The sequence below is a fragment of the Meles meles genome, chromosome 9 (genome assembly GCF_922984935.1).
Source record: "Meles meles chromosome 9, mMelMel3.1 paternal haplotype, whole genome shotgun sequence".
Lineage (NCBI taxonomy): Eukaryota > Metazoa > Chordata > Mammalia > Carnivora > Mustelidae > Meles > Meles meles.
Genome location: NC_060074.1, coordinates 86,130,268 through 86,149,725, shown reverse-complemented (window position 1 = coordinate 86,149,725; position 19,458 = coordinate 86,130,268).

Sequence of the window (19,458 nt, the reverse complement as noted above, 5' to 3'; positions counted from 1 at the left end):
CCTGCTCTGTGGAGAGTCTGCTTCCCCCTCTCCCTCTGCTGCTTCCCTGGCTTGTGCTCTCTCTCTGTCTCCCTCTGTGTCAAATAAATGAATCTTTAAAAATAAATAAATAAGAAAAATAAATAAATGCATAATATCTGCTTCACAAATGAAAATACAGAGGAAAATGCCCTGCTGGTGTGTTTGGGCACTTCTCCCTCACATTGTCAGTGCTCCAGCAATAGTTCTTTAGCAGCTTCCTATCCAGAGTGACTTCATTGCCTAAAGCTAAGATGAAAGGATTTGGGGATGCCTGAGTGGCTCAGTTGTTTAAGCATCTGTCTTCGGCTCAGGACATGATCCCAGGGTCCTGGGGTTGAGTCCCGCATCGGGCTCCTTGCTCATTGGGGAGTCTGCTTCTTCCTCAACCTTTGCCTGCAGCTCCCCTGCTTGTGTTCTCTCTCTCTCTCTGACAAAAAAATAAATAAATAAATAAATAAACAAATAAATAAATAAAAACTTAAAAAGATGAAAGGGTTTGACCAAATAATTGTAAATTCTTACTCCTATTAATTCACTCCATTCCTTAAGTATACTGTATAAAGTTTAAATACTCTTTTTTAATCTTGATTTTTCTGCAACTCTTAAATCTTAGACTAATTGCAATAAACATAGTTGGATCAAACTTTCAGATGCTAATATTCTAGTTAATTCAGTGGAGAGAACAAAACTCAAAGGTGATCTTATTTTTTTCCTTTTGTCTAGCAATGGGAAAAATGTATAGCTACTTTTAATGAAAAAGAAACAATTAAATTTTTTTTTAAATTTTTATTAACATATAATGCATTATTAGCCCCAGGGGTACAGGTCTGTGAATCGCCAGGTTTGCACACTTCACAGCACTCACCATACCACATACCTTTCCCAATGTCCATAACCCATCACCCTCTCCCTACCCCCCTCACCCCCCAGCAACCCTCAGTTTGTTTTCTGAGATTAAGCGTCTCTTATGGTTTGTCTCCCTCCCGATCCCATCTTGTTTCATTTATTCTCTTCCTATCCCCCAAACTCCCCATGTTGCCTCTCAACTTCCTCATATCAGGGAGATCATATGATAATTATCTTTCTCTGATTGACTTATTTTGCTAAGCATAATACCCTCTAGTTCCATCTACGTCGTCACAAATGGCAAGATTTCATTTATTTTGATGGCTGCATAGTATTCCATTGTATATATATGTACCACATCTTCTTTATCCATTCATCCGTTGATGGACATCTAGGTTCTTTCCATAGTTTGGCTATTGTGGACATTGCTTCTATAAACGTTCAGGTGGATGTGCCGCTTCAGATCCCTACATTTGTATCTTTAGGGTAAATACCCAGTAGTGCAATTCCTGGGTCGAAGGGTAGCTCTATTTTTCAACTTTTTGAGGAACCTCATGCTGTTTGAAACACATTTTTTTTTAAGATTTTATTTATTTATTTATTTGACAGAGAGGGAGAGACAGTGGGAAAGGAACACAAGCCGGACAGTGGGAGAGGGAAAGTAGGCTTCCTGCCAAGCAGGGAGCCTGATGCAGGGCTGGATACCAGGACCCTGGGATCTTGACCCAAGTTGAAGACAGATGCTTAATGACTGAGCCACCCAGGTGCCCCCCAAAAAGAAACATTTTAATTATATAATTTGTAATTATGTTATATGATTACCATGTATCTAATATTATATCTATTTTGTATTATTTAACACACATTGAAATCTTACAGTTCGTGATAACCCAAATGCAAATTTCTTTCTAACCTTGAACTAATTTAGGCCTTCATCTCTCATCTGAAGCTGTGGGATCATCTCCTAAGTGAACGTTTTGGCTTAAAGACAATATCAATAATAATAGTATTTATTGGGTGCTTACTACTGGATGATTTAGTATATTAGCTTTTTTACTCTTCACAGGAGCCCAAACAGAGATAGATAATATTAACTATTATTTGTAGTTTTCAAATAATAAAACTAATGCTTCTAGGAGTTAAGTAAATTGTCTCTTAAATATCCTGGCTAGAAAGAGCGGGAATCAGGAGTTGAATGCAGGTGAACAACACAGACACCACATTTTTAGGCATGACAATCCAATGTTTCATTTTAAGCTCTATTCATTTTTATGTATTTCTCACCAGCTACCTCTAGGATCTAGCTGCCACTGTCCCAGTAGGTTATGCTCTTATTTGCAGAGGACAAAAGATAAGCTCCAAAGACCCCCATGACTTAGTACCCCTCTTCTTTTGCAGACTTGTTTTTTGGCTAGTGTCCATCTCTCATTTGTTTTCTCACAGTAAAGAAATGTTTGTAGGTTCACCTACACCTCATACTTAGCCACACTTCTATGCTTGTGTTCTTGTTCACCTGTCACCCAGAAAACCGTTCCCACTAATCTCCACTATAACTCTAGTTATCAGTCAGCAATTCAATACGGTTGTCATTTTTTGGAAATTTCTCTAATTATAAGTTAAGTGAAATACCATCCTCCCCTGCTCTACACATCTAACGCACTGTGCGTAAAACTATTTTAGCACTTATTTTATTTATATTAACTTTTCATGTGCCCCTCTTCTACTAGACTATATACATTAGGAACAAAACACTGCTTATTTTTTTGTCTCCAGCGTCCACCTCATTGCTTGGCATATGGAATGCATTCAACAACTAAATATGTTGAACTAAGATGAAGTTTTGGGTGCAGGAGGAGACAGAGATGGACAAGAGGCCCACAGTTTTACTTGTTTACTTTGTCAGAGTAAAACTCATTCAGTTTTATTCATTTGCTTTGTTAGAGCAAACAGAAGATGAGCATTATTAAATTCTAACAATTCTGAAAGTAACCGATCAAGATACACTTTTATCAACACTGGAGTAGTTCTTCCTGGTTTGCCTCTTCCATACATGATTTCATTTGATCCTCACAATGAAAGTTGAGGTAGACATTAGGATTATCCCTAGATTAGAGAAGAGGAAAGTCAGAGTTAGAGAACTGGGATGACTTCCCTAAGATCACACTGTCAGATGGCTGCTAGAGAACTGAAACCAGGCCATCAAACTCTAAAACCCTTTGTCTAATACTAAGCATGAAGGTTATTAAAAAAACAGTTAAAAAAAAAGTACTCACTGAACCCTCCTAATGCATCAGTGACACTCTACTGGTGGTAAATGAGGTATTTTGTTGGGGGGAGCAGTTACAATATATGTTTTATGGAGGAAATATGTGTGATAAAAGAAAGCCCTTGTTTTGGAATTAATATTTAGTAGTCCCCTTTATCCACAGTTTTGCTCTCTGTGGTTTCAGTTACTCATACTCAATGTGGTTCAGAAGCAGATAACCCTCCTCCTAACATATGGTCCGAAGGTCATATAACCTAAGGCTACATCACAGCATCTACATCATTCACCTCCCTTCATCTCATTACATAGGCCTTTTATCATCTCCCATCATCACAAGAAGAATGGTGAGTACTGTACAATAAAACATTTTGAGAAAGAAAGATATGACATTCATATAACTTTTATTATTGTTATGATTTTCTATTTTATTATTAGTCATTGTCAATCTCTAACTGTGCCTAGTTTATAAATTAAGCTCTTTCATAGATACATACATGTAGGGAAAACATAGTGTGTTTAAGGTTCAGGACTATCTGCCATTTCAGGAATCCACTGGAGCACTTGGAACATATGACTCACAATTAAGTGGCGGGGGTGGGAGGGGCCACTGTATCTATGAAATTATTTTGTAACAAGAAGTATATGTGCAATAAAAGATACTTAATAATTATATTCACTAATTTCACTTCTATCTTTTTCTATCTTTTAATCTATGGAACATTTATTGATGCCCAGTATATGGAAACTCTAATGGGCATTTTCAATATAATTATCAAGTTTGATTTTCTACATACTTTCATGTATAAATTTTTAGTGAAAATAAATACGTTAAAGCTCAAAACTATACATTTTCATTTTTATATGATCTCCTTTTATCTTTGTATGAAGTGGACTTTCAACTATAGTGTCCAGAAATCATAATACAACATAGGCATTAAATCATTTGCTAAATAAGAACTGGTTCATTCCCAAAAATATTTATCGAGTGTTTCTTATGTTGGACTGAGAATAGAAGAATTGTATTCTATAATGTGATGATGTAAATAAAGATAAAGGAGTCCTATTCCTTTATATTTGCATTTTTTTAAGATTTAATTTCTTTATTTGACAGAGAGATGCAGAGAGAGAGGGAACAGGAGCAGGGGAAGTGGGATAGGGAGAAGTAGGTCTCCTGCTGAGCAGGGAGCCACATGCAGGGCTCAACCCCAGGACCCTGAGATCATGCCCAAGGCAGACGCTTAACAACTGAGCCATCCAGGTGTCCCTATATTTGCATTTTGATAGTGCTGAAATTGAACAGGGCTGAAATTGAACATATTTGAAGAAGCTGTGAATTTTGGAAAAGAAGTTCAGAAATTATTTGGTAGACAGAATAAAGTAAGAAAATGAAATTGGTACTTCTGTTTTATTAAAATATCTTTGATATCATTAGGAGCAGGAGAAATTCTAATAGTATTAAATCCTCAGAAGATTATTATTAAGTAAATATGTGTGTGTGTGCATACACAAAAAGGGAAGAAAGGCTTACCAAGATTATCAGTGGTGGAAATCAAAAAGAAATGACTGATGACAAAGACATGGCCAGAGTGAGACTGATACAACTCATTACTCATTGGTTGGATGCACTGAAGATAAACCAGAAGGTTAAACAGAAATATTTAAAATTTGTCAAGTGGAAATATGGTATCTCATCAATACATGCACACCTGTGTCCACTCACCCATATGTGCAAAATTTCCTGTCCCTGCCCAAAGGTTTATATGTTCCTAAAATGCATACTTCTAATTTCATGAGAAATACTCCACTAGACTTGCATTAAAAAGCACTAATTATTGCTCCATGATAGTGTTTCCTGTATATGGACTGCTGAAAATATGTGACTTGAATGAAATGTGCATATCTTTGCAGGATGAAAGAGATAGAAACTCCTTAAAAAGTAACATGTTGGGACACTTAGGTGGCTCAGTCAGTCAAGCATCCAACACTGTTTTGGCTCAGGTCATGATCTCAGAGCCAGTTGTGAGATTGAGCCCCATGTCAGGTTCAGCACTCAGCAAGAATCTGCTTGAGATTCTCTCTCTTCCTCTCTCTCTGCCTCTCCCTCACATGTGTGCTCACCAGCCCCACCCCCCATGTGGGCTAGCTCTCTCTCTCTCTAAAATAAATAAGTTAATCTTTAAAAAATCAAAATAATAAGTAAAATATTGTAATTACAATGCTAAATTTTTAAAAATTGAGTACAGAATCTAAAATAAACATGTTAAAATTCACACTCAAGTCACTAAATTTGGATATGTCTGTGAATAATAATAATCTACTTTACTTGCTTACCATTTTTATTCCCCAAACACTTTCAAATCTAATTTTTTGAAAGACATGATTTTAACACATGTGAAAAGCATGCTTAAATTTTATTTAGGAGTTTTGCTTAAAAAATTCCCATGCGTCATCGGGAGTTCAAATGCCTACATACAATTTTTGTAACATTCTGACTTGCATCTCCCCAGATGGGTACTGAAAAATCAATCCAACATTCTGCTTTAATTATCTTCCTCCAGACACTGATTATAGTACTTCTTCATTACCTGTTGGGAAAGTGTTTACTGAGCATTTCCTATGGGCAAAGCACTCAGGTAGGTGTTGATGGCCATATAAAGCAAGTGTTCTGGTTCAAACATCCAGGAACCATTCTTTTCTCAATTAAGCCTCTCTAAACTTGCCTACTACATTCTATATTATTATGGCAACTTCCAGCTTATTAATATATTTGTGTTATGTTCCATTTTGCTAAGAATTTTTTAAGATAATTTCAAAAACCTTGATGAAGCCACTATAGCTTATTGTGCTGAGTAATAAATGCTTTTATGATCTGCTGCTTTGTAAATTTTACGATGATCTAGTTCTCCTGAGATGGATTGAGGCCATACTAGTTACATGGTGGTCAACAGGCAAGTCTCAAAATCCCTTGAAAATGGTATTAGTATCACCTAATGACAGTTAATCCTACGAAATAATGGTTCATAGCCAAGTTTTTGAAGCGATTGAAATAAAGAGCTAAGAAGCCTTGAGATTTTATATAATCAGTCTTTAAGTTATATCTCTTAGATATTATTTTCTCATCAAGATTTTTGAAAGGACTTGGATATCAAACCATTTGGAGGTCGTGCCTTTTAGAATGTCTTGATTTCAAGTTTCCTACATTGTTAAAAGGGGCAGAGATCTATGACTAAGAAATCAGATAAGCTGGTAATTGAGTGGCCATTCTTTTGCTCATATTGGGAAAGGTGATTTTTGTGTACTTGGTCCTCTACGTTCACACTTCAAAGAGATCAAGAATAATGGCTAGCAGATTATAAATAAAATGTGGGGGGAGTGGAATTTTCATTGATGATGAAAGAGAAAGGGTGATAGCCTTACACCTTCAAATTCAAAAGGTTTTAATTAAATAATGAATGGGGAAATTATGAATTGAGTAAGAATGTCAGTTCAGTCCTGACTCTTCCCTGAATTCTGCATGGTCTTACAAAAAAATGCTAAAAATCCCTATCCCTTGCTTTTCTCACATACAAAATAGGAAGGAGTTATATTTATATCTACCTCATAGAGTTGTGAGATTTAAAGGACAAGCAAATGCTCAGCCTGGTGCTTCATCTACAGTAAACTATCAACAAGTGTTACTTAGCAGGACTCATCTGCCCCATCTTCCTCACCATTGTTACACAAGAGGGAATTAGGGTGAGATTCTGACCCTATCCCACCAACAAAGTTTTCCCAAAGGAGCAATGTGGCCAGGATCTGAGTGGAGAAAATGCTGAGAGAACTCTGTTCATAGTCTCTGTGAGGGAAAAAGACAGGATGTGGTCTCAATGAACATTTTAGAAACCCAATATGGCAGGATTTCTTCCTTCTCTAGCAGCCAGAACAAACAGAAAGTTCCTAGCTGAGTATCAGAGAAAAAATACTACCAGTTCTATAAAAAGACACATTATGTCAAAATAAGAGGACATTCCTGAATACTTAGAGGAATTGATTCAAATGAAATAGATATACTGTAAAAACACAATAAAGCAACATAAAAACCCACAACACAATTAAAAAAAAAATCACATTAGGAGCTTTCTGATTTATGATCTCACTAAGATTTGAGACAATATTTTATTTATTTACATAGAAGAGGGAAATGTGAAATGGGAACAATTTGAAATCAGAAAACAATGCATGAGAAAGAAAAATACGATAGCTGAAATCAAAGTATAATGAGTTTCAAAAACCACAGGTATGACAGAAAACTGTTTTATAGAAGTCAAATTCAAAGAATTTGTCTAAGACACAGATGAAAACTGTAAGAGGTAAAGAAAAATGAGAAAAATCAAAGATAGAGGAAATAAAACATAAAACAAAAGCCTAAACAAGAACAAAAATCAGGAGCAATAATCAAATTATTTTTAATAAAAAACCGCATTGAAATTATTTTAAAAAATCCAGAGTTACACGGGGCACCTGGGTGGCTTAGTGGGTTGGGGCCTCTGCCTTCGGCTCAGATCATGATCCCAGGGTCCTGGGATCGAGCCCCATGTCAGGCTCTCTGCTCCGCAGGGAGCCTGCTTCCTCCTCTCTCTCTGCCTGCCTCTCTGCCTAGTTGTGATTTCTATCTGTCACATAAATAAAATTAAAAAAAAAAAAATCCAGAGTTACAGATTGATACACCTCAATAAGTATTAAGATCGAGAAAATTGAAGAAACCTTATTTTGAAGAAAATATTTAATTCTAATGATTAAAAAAAAAAAATCCTGGCAGTCAGGATGATGTAAACTACAGACAATAATTTAGTTATAGCAAATGAGACAAATATTGTGAATAATAACTTAATAATTATCACCTGGATCAAAAACAGATTTTATCAGCAAATATTGGCATTATCTGAATAAAGAGTGAGAGGGTAAAATTCATGGTGAATTTCTCCTGTTACTCAAGATGATTTCAATACTTTTTTTTTTCAGTAATTTTATATTGAATGTTGAATGTAAATGACAAGCATTAGGTACTGAAATGGATTTATTGGTAATTCACTTCTTACAAATTTTACAATACTTCCTAAACCTTCAAATTAAAAAAAGTTATAAGGAGAAAATAAAAATGAAAAGAAAATGCCTAAGAAGGGGGAAGAAGGAGAGATAAGACAAATGAGGCAATTTAAGAACTTAACTAGTATTCTCATTCAGAAGGATAGACTGCTCATCTTTGCATGAAGCTAGATCATACTGATTTCCAAAGACAAGGTTTCACATCTTAACCAGTCATCTCTCAAGGGCAGGGGGCCTAAAGCCAGGGAAAAGAACTCACAGTGATGATACCTGTCAAAACCTTTGAAACCTCCTCACACATTCTCTGCTCTGTGCCATTCCCCCACACGACTACCATTCTGAAAGGCACACAGGTACTCCTCAGATCTTATTTCTTTGCATAAAAGTCTGCTGTAGCTGTTGGTCCTGTATCAGTGGGCAAACCATTTCATTCCTCTGAGCCTCAATTTTCTCCCCTGAGCAATAGTTGGAACTGGGCAAGGTGTGATAAATTTCTTTGTATTTCTAATTTGCAAGTGGTTTAAGGATTATAGCGGTGACCCCCCCCCCAAGCTTGACTAATACTAGAATAGTGTGGCAAATTTTTGTTTTGTTGTATTTTGTTATATTGTGTTTTTTTCTCTACTTATTAATTTTTTTTAAAAATTCGCATATAATATATTATTTGTTTCCGGGGTACATGTCTGTGATTCACTAGTCTCACACAATTCACAGCGCTCACCATAGCACATACCTTCTCCAATGTTCATCACCCAGCCATCCCATCCCTTCCACCACCTCCATTCCAGCAACCCTCAGTTTGTTTCCTGAATTTAAGAGTCTCTTATGGTTTGTCTTCCTCTCTGGTTTTGTCTTGTTTCATTTTTTCCTCTCTTCCACTATGATCTTCTGTCTTGTTTCTCAAATTTCACGTATCCCTGAGATCATATGATAATTGTCTCTCTGATTGACTGTTTTGCTTAGTATAATATCCTCTAATTCCATCCACATCATTGGAAATGGCAAGATTTCCTTTTCTAGTGGCTGCATAATATTCCATTGTATATATATACCACATCTTCTTAATCCATTCATCTGTAGATAGACATTTAGGCTCTTTCCATAGTTTGGCTATTGTGGACATTACTGCTATAAACATTCAGGCCCACATGCCCCTTCGGATCACTGAATTTGTATCTTTGGGGTAAATGCCCAGTAGTGCAATTGCTGGGTTTTATCGTAGCTCAATTTTCAACTTTTTGAGGAACCTCCATACTGTTTTCCAAAGTGGCTGCACCAGCTTGCATTCCCACCAACGGTGTATGAGGGTTCACCTTTCTCCACGAACTCACCAATGTCTGTAATCTTCTGACTTGTTAATTTTAGCCATTCTGACTGGTATGAATTGGTATCTCATTGTGGTTTGATTTGTATTTCCCTGATGCTGAGTGATGTTGAATACTTTTTCATGTGTCTGTTGGCCATTTGGATGTCTTCTTTGCAGAAATGTCTGTCCAAGTCTTCTGCCCATTTCTTGATTGAATTTTTGTTCCTTGGATGTTGAGTTTGATAAGTTTTTTATAGATTTTGGATACCAGCCCATTATCTGATATGTTATTTGAAAATATATTCTCCCATGTTGTTAGTTGTCTTTTGGTTTTGTTGACTTTTTCCTTGCTGTGCAAATAAATATTTTCTATCTTGATGAAGTCCCAATAGTTCTATTGTGTTTTAACAGTGATGCCTGTTTCTTAGCCCCAGATTCTAATATAAATGATGTTGGAATAAGGCCTGGCCATGAAGATTTTAATAGATGATCATTTAGAGAACCATGGAACAAAACTAATTTCTTGGACATCAAGAAAGTACATCCATGTAAAAACTGTGTGTTAGGGCATAGTTGAATTACAGTAACAAAAACCTAGTTCATTTGCTATTGGGGCAGGGAGGGGGGCAACACCAGCCAATAAAAAATGAATGCCTGAAACATTAAGATATTTTACAAAATAATCTGGTACTTTAAAATTGGTCTTTTGTGCCAAAAACAGCAACTGTCTTGAGAGTATTGGACATTGGACATACCTATCAAAGGACCAAGCATCTTTTCCTATAGCAATAAGAGTTTTTTCCTATAGCAAATAAGATAGACACTTCATGTGAAGGCCAGAGCATTGACAATGGGAGAAGGGAGCAAGAATAGGTGGGACTCTGAAACTAGCAAGCATTTGGGGGAAACGGAAAAATTCTGCCTCAGCAGTGCAAGTCCCTTGACCTTGAATTCTTTTCTTCAAGATGACCTGTACGTTTTATTGTTTTTGATCTCTACTAAAAGGGTTTCTTATCAGAGACACACTCCCTGATCATTCTATCTCACCCCTTATGTATATTTCTTTGTACTTTCTGTTGTTTTATTTGTCTTCATAGGACCATTTGACTTATTATATACTTAATTATTTATGTATGTGCACTGATGTAGTTCCATTCTACATATCTGGTTTATAGTATACAGTCAATTAATACTCACTGACAATATCACAAGGCTGGATTTCTCATAAGGAATAAATTTTAAGTCTACTCCAAGAGCTGACCTACTTTTCTATTAGACTACTTCTTAGTATTTATAGAAGATTTTCGTAGCACTTAACCCAAACGTATTATTCGAGAAAGTGTTAATAGTGATTAGACCATCAATCATATTCTTAAAGAACATTTCTGTTTAATGTTTCAGCATCTTATCCAAATAGACTTCCATCTGCTAAGAGGCTCCCACCCAAACCTCCAGTTGTTTTAGCTACATTTATAAAAATCTTCATGGATACTTTTATAGCTAATATTTATAAAAATATTTTAGGGTGCCTGGGTGGCTCAGTTAATTAAGCTTCTGCCTTTGGCTCAGGTCATGATCCTGGGGTCCTGAGATCGAGCCCCATGTCAGGCTTCCTGCTTATGAGGATCCTGCTTCTCCCTCTCCTCCTCACGCATGCTCTTTCTCTCTCTCTCTCTCAAATAAATATAAAAAATCTTTTAAAAAATAAATAAAAATTAAAAAACTAAAAATATTTTTAAATTACCAAACTGGATGAAATAATTTTGTTATCATTCAAATAACTGTTGAAAATTACCTGTCAATCATACAAAATATATTTTGAAGGACAAAGGATGTTATTATTGCTGTAGTTTATAATAATCTCTTCTTCTTTTTATTGGTTACCAGTCAGCAGGGCCATTATATCAAAACTACTCAAAGGTCTTGATAATCAAATGATATGTTCAGTTCTCATTGTACAATAAATTATCTGTTTTCCATGGTAAGCTATAAGTGCCCATTTTATGTACATGTCATAGAATAATGTTCAATAGTAAAACTTGAGGTTTGCTTATTTCTTCTGTAAACTATTGAACTTAGAGACCTAAAACTGTGTCACAAATAATGAGTCAAATTTTATACTTTTTTAAGTCAAAAGACCAAGAAGTAATGGGAAAATTTGGGACAGTTAAAAAAAACCTAATAAAAAATTGTGTAAGTTCTGCTTTGAAACTACGCAGAGGGAATCATCTCTAAGGAAATAGTTTAAGTTAACTTGACAGAGAAGGAGGAGCATCATTAAGAAAATAAAAAAATAAAACTTAAAACAATTTGGCCCTTGTGTCATCTTTACCCATAATTTATATAATATGAATGAAAAAATAAGTAATATTTGATTAAAAATTTCTGCCATAAGATTGGAATATGTGGATCTTCATAATTTAAGAAATCCTGCCTATAAAGCTATTGTCAAAAGATCTATCCTGATCTACTTAGCTCTCTACTATAACCATACTCTCCTGAAATTATAGTAATAGTAGTAATAAATTAAGCATTAGGATCATAATTATCATTATTGTTATTTTATTATTTTATTTATTTATTTATTTATTTTTAGAGAGAGCAAGAGAAGGGAGGGTGTGAGGAAGGACAGAAAGAGAGAGAATCTCAAGAAGGCTCCATGCCCAGTGCTGATCCCAACACAGGACTTGATCTCAAGACCCTGAGATCACAACCTGAGTTGAAATCAAGAGTAGGACACTTAACTGACTGAGCCACCTAGGAGCCCCCAAATTTGTAGTTATAAACTATGTCCACAACTTGTTTGATTGTCCTCCCATTGAGAAGGAGGTTTATTCATCCTTCCCTTTAATCAGGACCCATATGAGTGATCTACTTGTGACAAACACAACAGATAAGATCCCATATGACTCCATCTTGAGATGTTTGATCTAGGGAAGGCCAGCCTCTATACAAAGAGCTTGACTACTCCAACACTCCTATGCTAAAGAGTCCAGTGCTCCAAATAATAGCTCAGCTGAGCCAACAGTCAGCACCAACTGCCAGCCATCTTGGATGTTCAAAACAGCTAAGCTTTCAGATGATTTTACTCCCAACAATTACACAAATGACCCAAGCAAGAAATGCCTGGTGAGTACCCCCAAAATGTCTGATCCTCATCTACACAATTATGACCCAAATTAAAATAATTGTTTTAAGCAAGTTGGACTTGGGATCATTCATTTCACAAGTTTAACTAGTACAGTTTAGAAAGCAATGCTTCTACAACCTCTCTGATCAAAAATTATACCACAAACAATTATTTTCTTAAATTATCTGTTTATACCCAACAGCAAAACTTCTCAGAGGAATATTTTATACTGACTTTTTTTTTTTTAAACTTTTAAGTTGCTTATAACTGCCTCGAAGTTAAATAAATTCTCATTTTCAGGTAAGTCCTTTGGTGCTCTACTTTTTGTCTTTTTTTTTTTTTAGATTTTATTTATATTCAAGTTAGTTAACATATAGTTATCAGTTTCAGGGGTAGAATTTAGTGATTCATCAGTTGCATGTAACACCCAGTGCTCATTACATGAAGTGCCGTACTTAATGCCCATCACCCAAATACCCCTCCACCTATTTCCCCTCCAGCAACACTCGGTTTTTTTTTTTTCCCTATAGTTGAATCTCTTATGGTTTGGCTCCCTCTCTGTTTTAATCTTATTTTTTCCTTCTCATCCTCTATTCATAAGTTTTGTTTTTTAAATTCCACAAATAAGAGAAATCATATGGTGTTTGTCTGCCTCTGATTTATTTCACTTAGCATAATACACTCTAGTTCCATCCAGATCATTGCAAATGGTAATATTTCATTCTTTTTTAGTAGCTGAGCAACATTCCATTGTGTATATATACCACATCTTCTTTATTCATTCATCAGTTGTTGAACAGACATCTGGGTTCCTTCCATATTTTGGTTATTGTAGGCATTGCTGCTATAAACTTTGGGGTGTGTGTGCCCCTTTGAATCATTATTTTTGTGTCCCTAGGGTAAATACCTAGTATTGCAATCACTGGGTTGTAGGGTAGTTCTATTTTTAATGTTTTGAGGAACCTCCATACTGTTTTCCAGAGTGGCTGCACAAGTTTGCATTCCCACTAACAGTATAGGAGAGTTCCCTTTTCTCTGTGTCCTCACCAGTATCTGTTGCTTTCTGACTTGTTACTTTAAGCCATTCTGACAGCTATGAGGTGGTATCTCTTTGTGGTTTTAATTTGCATTTTCCTGGTGATAAGTGATGTTGAGCATTTTTTAAGTGTCTGTTAGGATATTCTACTTTATATGTCAAACATCTGTCAGTTGTTTTGCTTTCCCTCCCCCTTTCTTTCTGACAATCTTTGCCATTTATAGTATTCCAGGAAAAACTTCCCTCAGATTTTATTTAACTAGTATTGATTAACTTTTATGTAACTAACAAATTTTCCCATTGATTTTTTTCTTTAAAACATCATTTGTGTATGTTAAATAATGTTATTAAATTTGGTCAACTGATTTTTTTTTGTCATGGATTTAGTCAAATATCCTTCATGGACTGGAAAATGCCTCCTCTAAGGTTCAATACATCATTATTATTATACAGTCACAAATTGTTATCTAGGGTGCAGATAAAGTTTTGGCAAAGGCATTACCAACTCTCTCCATTAGATATTCAGGAAAAATAATGCCAGCTACTTGCTACATAAACATATGAGGAAGAAAAGGCTGTCAATTAAGTCCAAACATAAACAAAAATATACTATATATTTATTTTAGCGGGAAACATATAGCATTAAGACATACTAAATGAACTAATTAGGATATGAATTAAATATGTATGGCACCTTCCTGTTAAAAAAGGCTTAATAGAGTCTTAAGAATTAGACTCTGTAGTCATGATGTCTGGGTTCAAATCCAGCTTCAAGCCCTATTGTAAGGTCTGCAAACCACTCAACAAATACATCTCTTTTGCTGTTTTCCTGAGCATATTTCTTAGCATCCTTTGATATTAGGATGACCATGTGGCTGAGTTCTCAACAATTTAACGTGATATGCAGCATCTAGGTCTGTCCTATAGAGCCTTATCCTTTCATTGTCTGGATGTCATCTTCTACGATCTTCTTGGGAAACATGTATTTAAGTTTAGCAGAACTTTGTTAAGCTTGGTTTTATGAAGGACTGTGTGGAAGAGAGTTTTCCCATTCCCAGATCACTGACTTGGGACTATAGTGGGGTATTCAAAATTAAAAGTACATATCTTTTATCGAAATCTTTTCAAAGTGTATTTGCATAATACTGCCACTGAACCCTAATATAAGCACTTACTACCTATATAACCTTGAGAAAAACTAAACTTTCAGTGCCTCAGCATCCTCATATGTAAAATGGTCATATTAACACCTCCATATGGTGTTGAAAGGATGAACTAAAGTAGGCTATGTTGAGTACTTAGAACAAGTTATGATTGACAGTAAACACTAAGAGGTCTTCTTAGCCATTGTCATCATCATGATGATGATGATGATTCAGTATATAGAATGTCTAATTGGTAAGACTAGGTTTATATCACATAAATAAAACCAAAAATTACTTCTTATATTTGAACTATGAAATAAAAATGTTAATATTTATTTCCTTTATTCATACATTAAAATATTAAATACTTACTCTTTATAAAATGTAGCTAAGTGCTTCAAATTTAACACTGATTATGACAGATGATTTTCCAGTCCTTACAGATCATATTGTTTAATGGAGAAAATATGCAATATGTGGGATAAATCTCATATTCAAGTTAGAAAAAGATGACATAGAAGCAAGTAAGTAGGGCACCTAACAAAATCTGGAGAAATCAATGACTCTAAGACAAGACCTTAGTGATAAGTGGGAATTACCTGGGACTTACCTAGTTGAAGGAATGAATGTAGGGGCTGGACCCCAGGGAGAACAGAGTTCCTGCAAAAGGAAAAGCATATGCCAAGGCAAGGAGGTAAGGCAAAATAATCTCCTTCTTCTTCTTCTTCCCCTCCCCTCCTCCTCCTCCTCCTCATTCTCCTCCTCCTTCCTCTTCTTCTTCTGCTCCTCTTTCTTCTCTTTCTCATCTCCCATCACTCCCCTTTCCCTTGTTCCTTTTCTTTCTTCCTCTCCCCCTTCCTCGTCCTCCTCCTTCTTCTTATTCTTGTTCTTCTTGTCCTCCTTCTTCTTGTTCTTCTTCTTCTCCCTCTTCTGCAGGTTTAAAAAAATTATTTGATAATACTTGTCACACTATGTTACATTAGTTCCAGGTGTACAACATCTTCATACATTAAGAAGCAATGTGAGTGCATGAGGGAACAAAGGGGTTTGCTGAAGATGAGATGAGAGAGGGGAGGAGGGGAAAGATCACAAAGGTGCTTCAGTGCTGTGCTAGGACCTTAGGGTTTATCTTAAAGACTGTAGGATTTATGTAGAAGGATGACATGACAAAGATTACAGTTTTAGAAATGTGACTCTGTCTACAATGGGAAAATGGATTGGCAGTCCATCAATGGTGTGAGAGAACCATTAAAAAGCTGGTAGACTAGTCTAGGTGATAGATGACGGTAGCCAGAGCTAGGACAACAGTAGAAATGATGAGGTACAGTGAATGTATGAAAGCCATATTAGGTAGTATATCTACAGGACTGGGAGATTGTCATTAATGAGGATAAAGAGAAGTAGTCAATAATATTCAGGTTTATATATAATTAGCCTACTGAGTGGTTGGCAGCGTTTGAGAGCACTCCTGAAGAGAGTTTTGTTGATTTTGACTTTGCAGCATGTAGCAGATTTCAAAATGTGAAGAATGAATGGACACTTGGGTACAAATGTTCAGAAGTCAAGTCTGCATTTGTTATGAATTTGTTTGCCTGAAAGAGTGGCATAAAAAGAAAAAATGAGCCTGTTCTTGGTCTACTCAATAGTCCTGAGCTGACCTGAGGCAAATTTAAAGTAAAAAAATGTGACTAATGTAATGTTTATATGTTTATCTAGCTGACAGAGTGATGTGGGATTTGAATGAATATTTACTGGGAGGATTTAATAAAGGAAATATTCCTACATTCCAAAATGTATTTTAGTGATCATTCTATATTGGAAAATCTCTCCTTAGCTCCCATTTTCACTGCATAGAAACAGGAAGCTCCAAGAGGATTCCTTAATGAAACCCTGCTTTAAAAGAAAGAAAATCAGGGGTGCCTGGGTGGCTCAGTGGTTAAAGCCTCTGCCTTCAGCTCAGGTCATGATCTCGGGGTCCTGAGATCGAGCCCTGCATCGGGCTCTCTGCTTAGCGGGGAGCCTGCTTCCTCCTCTCTGTCTCTGCCTGCTTCTCTGCCTACTTGTGATCTTTGTCTGTCAAATAAATAAATAAATAAATCTTTAAAAAAAAAAAAAAGAAAGAAAATCAATGTAACTGATATGAAGATAGATTGAAAAGAGATCCTAGTAGCCCAGAAATGGCTTTTTTTTTTTTTTAACACATTCTTCTCTTGTTTCTTTTTTTTTTTTTTAAAGATTTTATTTATTTGACAGAGATCACAAGTAGGCAGAGAGGCAGGCAGAGAGAGAGAGAGGAAGGGAAGCAGGCTCCCTGCTGAGCGGAGAGCCCGATGCGGGGCTCGAGAAGGCAGAGGCTTTAACCCACTGAACCACCCAAGCGCCCCCAGAAATGGCTTTTTATAACTACTTTATTGTAGTGGGTCCTTCATTTTTTTTTTATTTAGAATATATGATAGATTAAAATTTCTTTTGATTATGCAAGTAACTCTTGACAAAATTTGGAATATAAAGAAAATTTAAAAGAAAATATCTATACTTAAATGAAGGCATTGTTAGTATTGTTTTATATTTCCATCTAATACTATTAATATGCATACATATTTTTCTACAAAATTAGAAATACAATTTTATATATTGTTTTTCATTTATTTTAAAGTAAGCTCCTAAGTCATTAAACATTATTTGAAAATTCAAAATATTAGAGCAGATAATACTTTAAATATTGAAGTATTTAAACGGATATAATATGGGTTCTAATTTCTCTTCATTACATATAACTCAGATGATCTTTATACAAGATACAAAACATCATGTGTTCTTAGAAGTGGAATTACTTGATTAAAAAGTATGCCTAAGGGATGTTTAAGAACACTTGGTTATTTATTAGGGTTACTGTGGGGAAATCACATTCCAGAACCTAAGCTAAATGGAACATTTCTACTACCTCCCTCTCTCGTAGTGTTATTTTCTGTTTATTGAGTGTGCCTTATAACCAATGATTGTTTAAGGTAGATATAATGGAGATTTTTATGCTGGTTAAATGGTACATTTTCCCTAAAGTTTGCTTTGAGTGCATATCTAAAGCACGTTTGTAATTTTCTAAAATGACACTATTTATTCCTACCCAATGCTCAGATCTACATGGAAACCTTAAAGCCACAGTTTTCTCCATAGCTTTAATGTGCTTTATTCTGCTTGACATTGAAAGGCAGTGTCAATTATGATGAATTGTGAAGCTCACAACTAATGATACATTTAAAGCCAATTCATTTGTCTCTTTGATCATGTAAATGCATTGGCGTTCACCAAGCCTGCCATGATAGGACATTATAGCTACTTTGGAGTCATTTCATTGTACACTTATATATCAGTACAGCTGCCACTAATGTTTACAAGTCCATGTGCTACATATCTTCATGATATTTTTGCAGAGGTTAATGCTTATGCACGGTAGATATATTTATTACGTAGGCAATAACAGACCCACAGGAGCCATTACAGCTCTTAAGACATTAGTGTCTATGATCACTCCCATTTTATTCTATCCTCTTCTTACTCTATTTAGCTGGTGAGCTTGTTTTCTTTATTCTTTTTTTAATAGTTCTCTCCTCATATTGAAACTATTTTGGTAGATTGTAATAGTAAATTAGTATTATACCTAGAGGCTTTAGAAAATACTTTCTTGGCACACAAATCAACCCTATTTCTAGAACCGCAAGTACTTGCTCTTTGACTTTGAAGTTGTGTCCTTATTCTTGATAATTCACTTTTGATAATTGTCTAGACAACAATTGACTATTTCATAGGAAATATTTCACATCTTGCAAAGGTTTTGGTTGTTCTGCAATAGTAAGTGATAGCGAGGCATAAAATGTTATTCCCTAGATCCAACACCTTGCAACATAACTTACAGAAGCTTTCTCTTCAAGAAAAATTCTCACTTTCAATTCATGTTTAGTCTGTTTTTCCTATCTTATCCCTAACAGCTGGGATATATCTGCTTCCAGGGAAATGTGTTATGTATGTTTAATACCAATAGCTAAAAAGAACTTTGAAAACTGAAAATAGCCTTACATTTAGGTTTAAAGCAATCTGCCAAATAATTTTTAAATTGATCACCAAAGCAGTGATTATGACTTTAATTATTAACAATGATTATTAATGACTAAGAACCAGACTATGGAAACACAGAAAAGATAGCCAAAGATGATCATTTTTACTTCAATCATAACTTAATCCATAGGATTCTTTTCTTTGTGTCAGTAAGCTTCTAGTCCAGGACCAATTTGCTTTAAGTAGAAATTGTACTTAATCCATAGATTCTGAGGCCAGTGTTGAAGACAGGAGTTCCCTTCTTCTTATGGTTTTGTCAGTTTCACTCTCCTGGAAGGCCTTCAACTTTGCCAAATCACGTGGTCTGAATTCACATGCTTAGTCAGGAAGGCTGTTGTGATATTAAACCAGTCTCATTTTCCCAAGAGCCACACCATTTTTTCTCAAATCAGGACTATTGGCCAATGGGGGCATTACTCACAGAATATTTGTCAGGCCAGATGTATTAATGTTCACCCTCTACCTATGAGGCAATGTCTCTGGATACTGAGTCACCGGGAGGGGTGACCC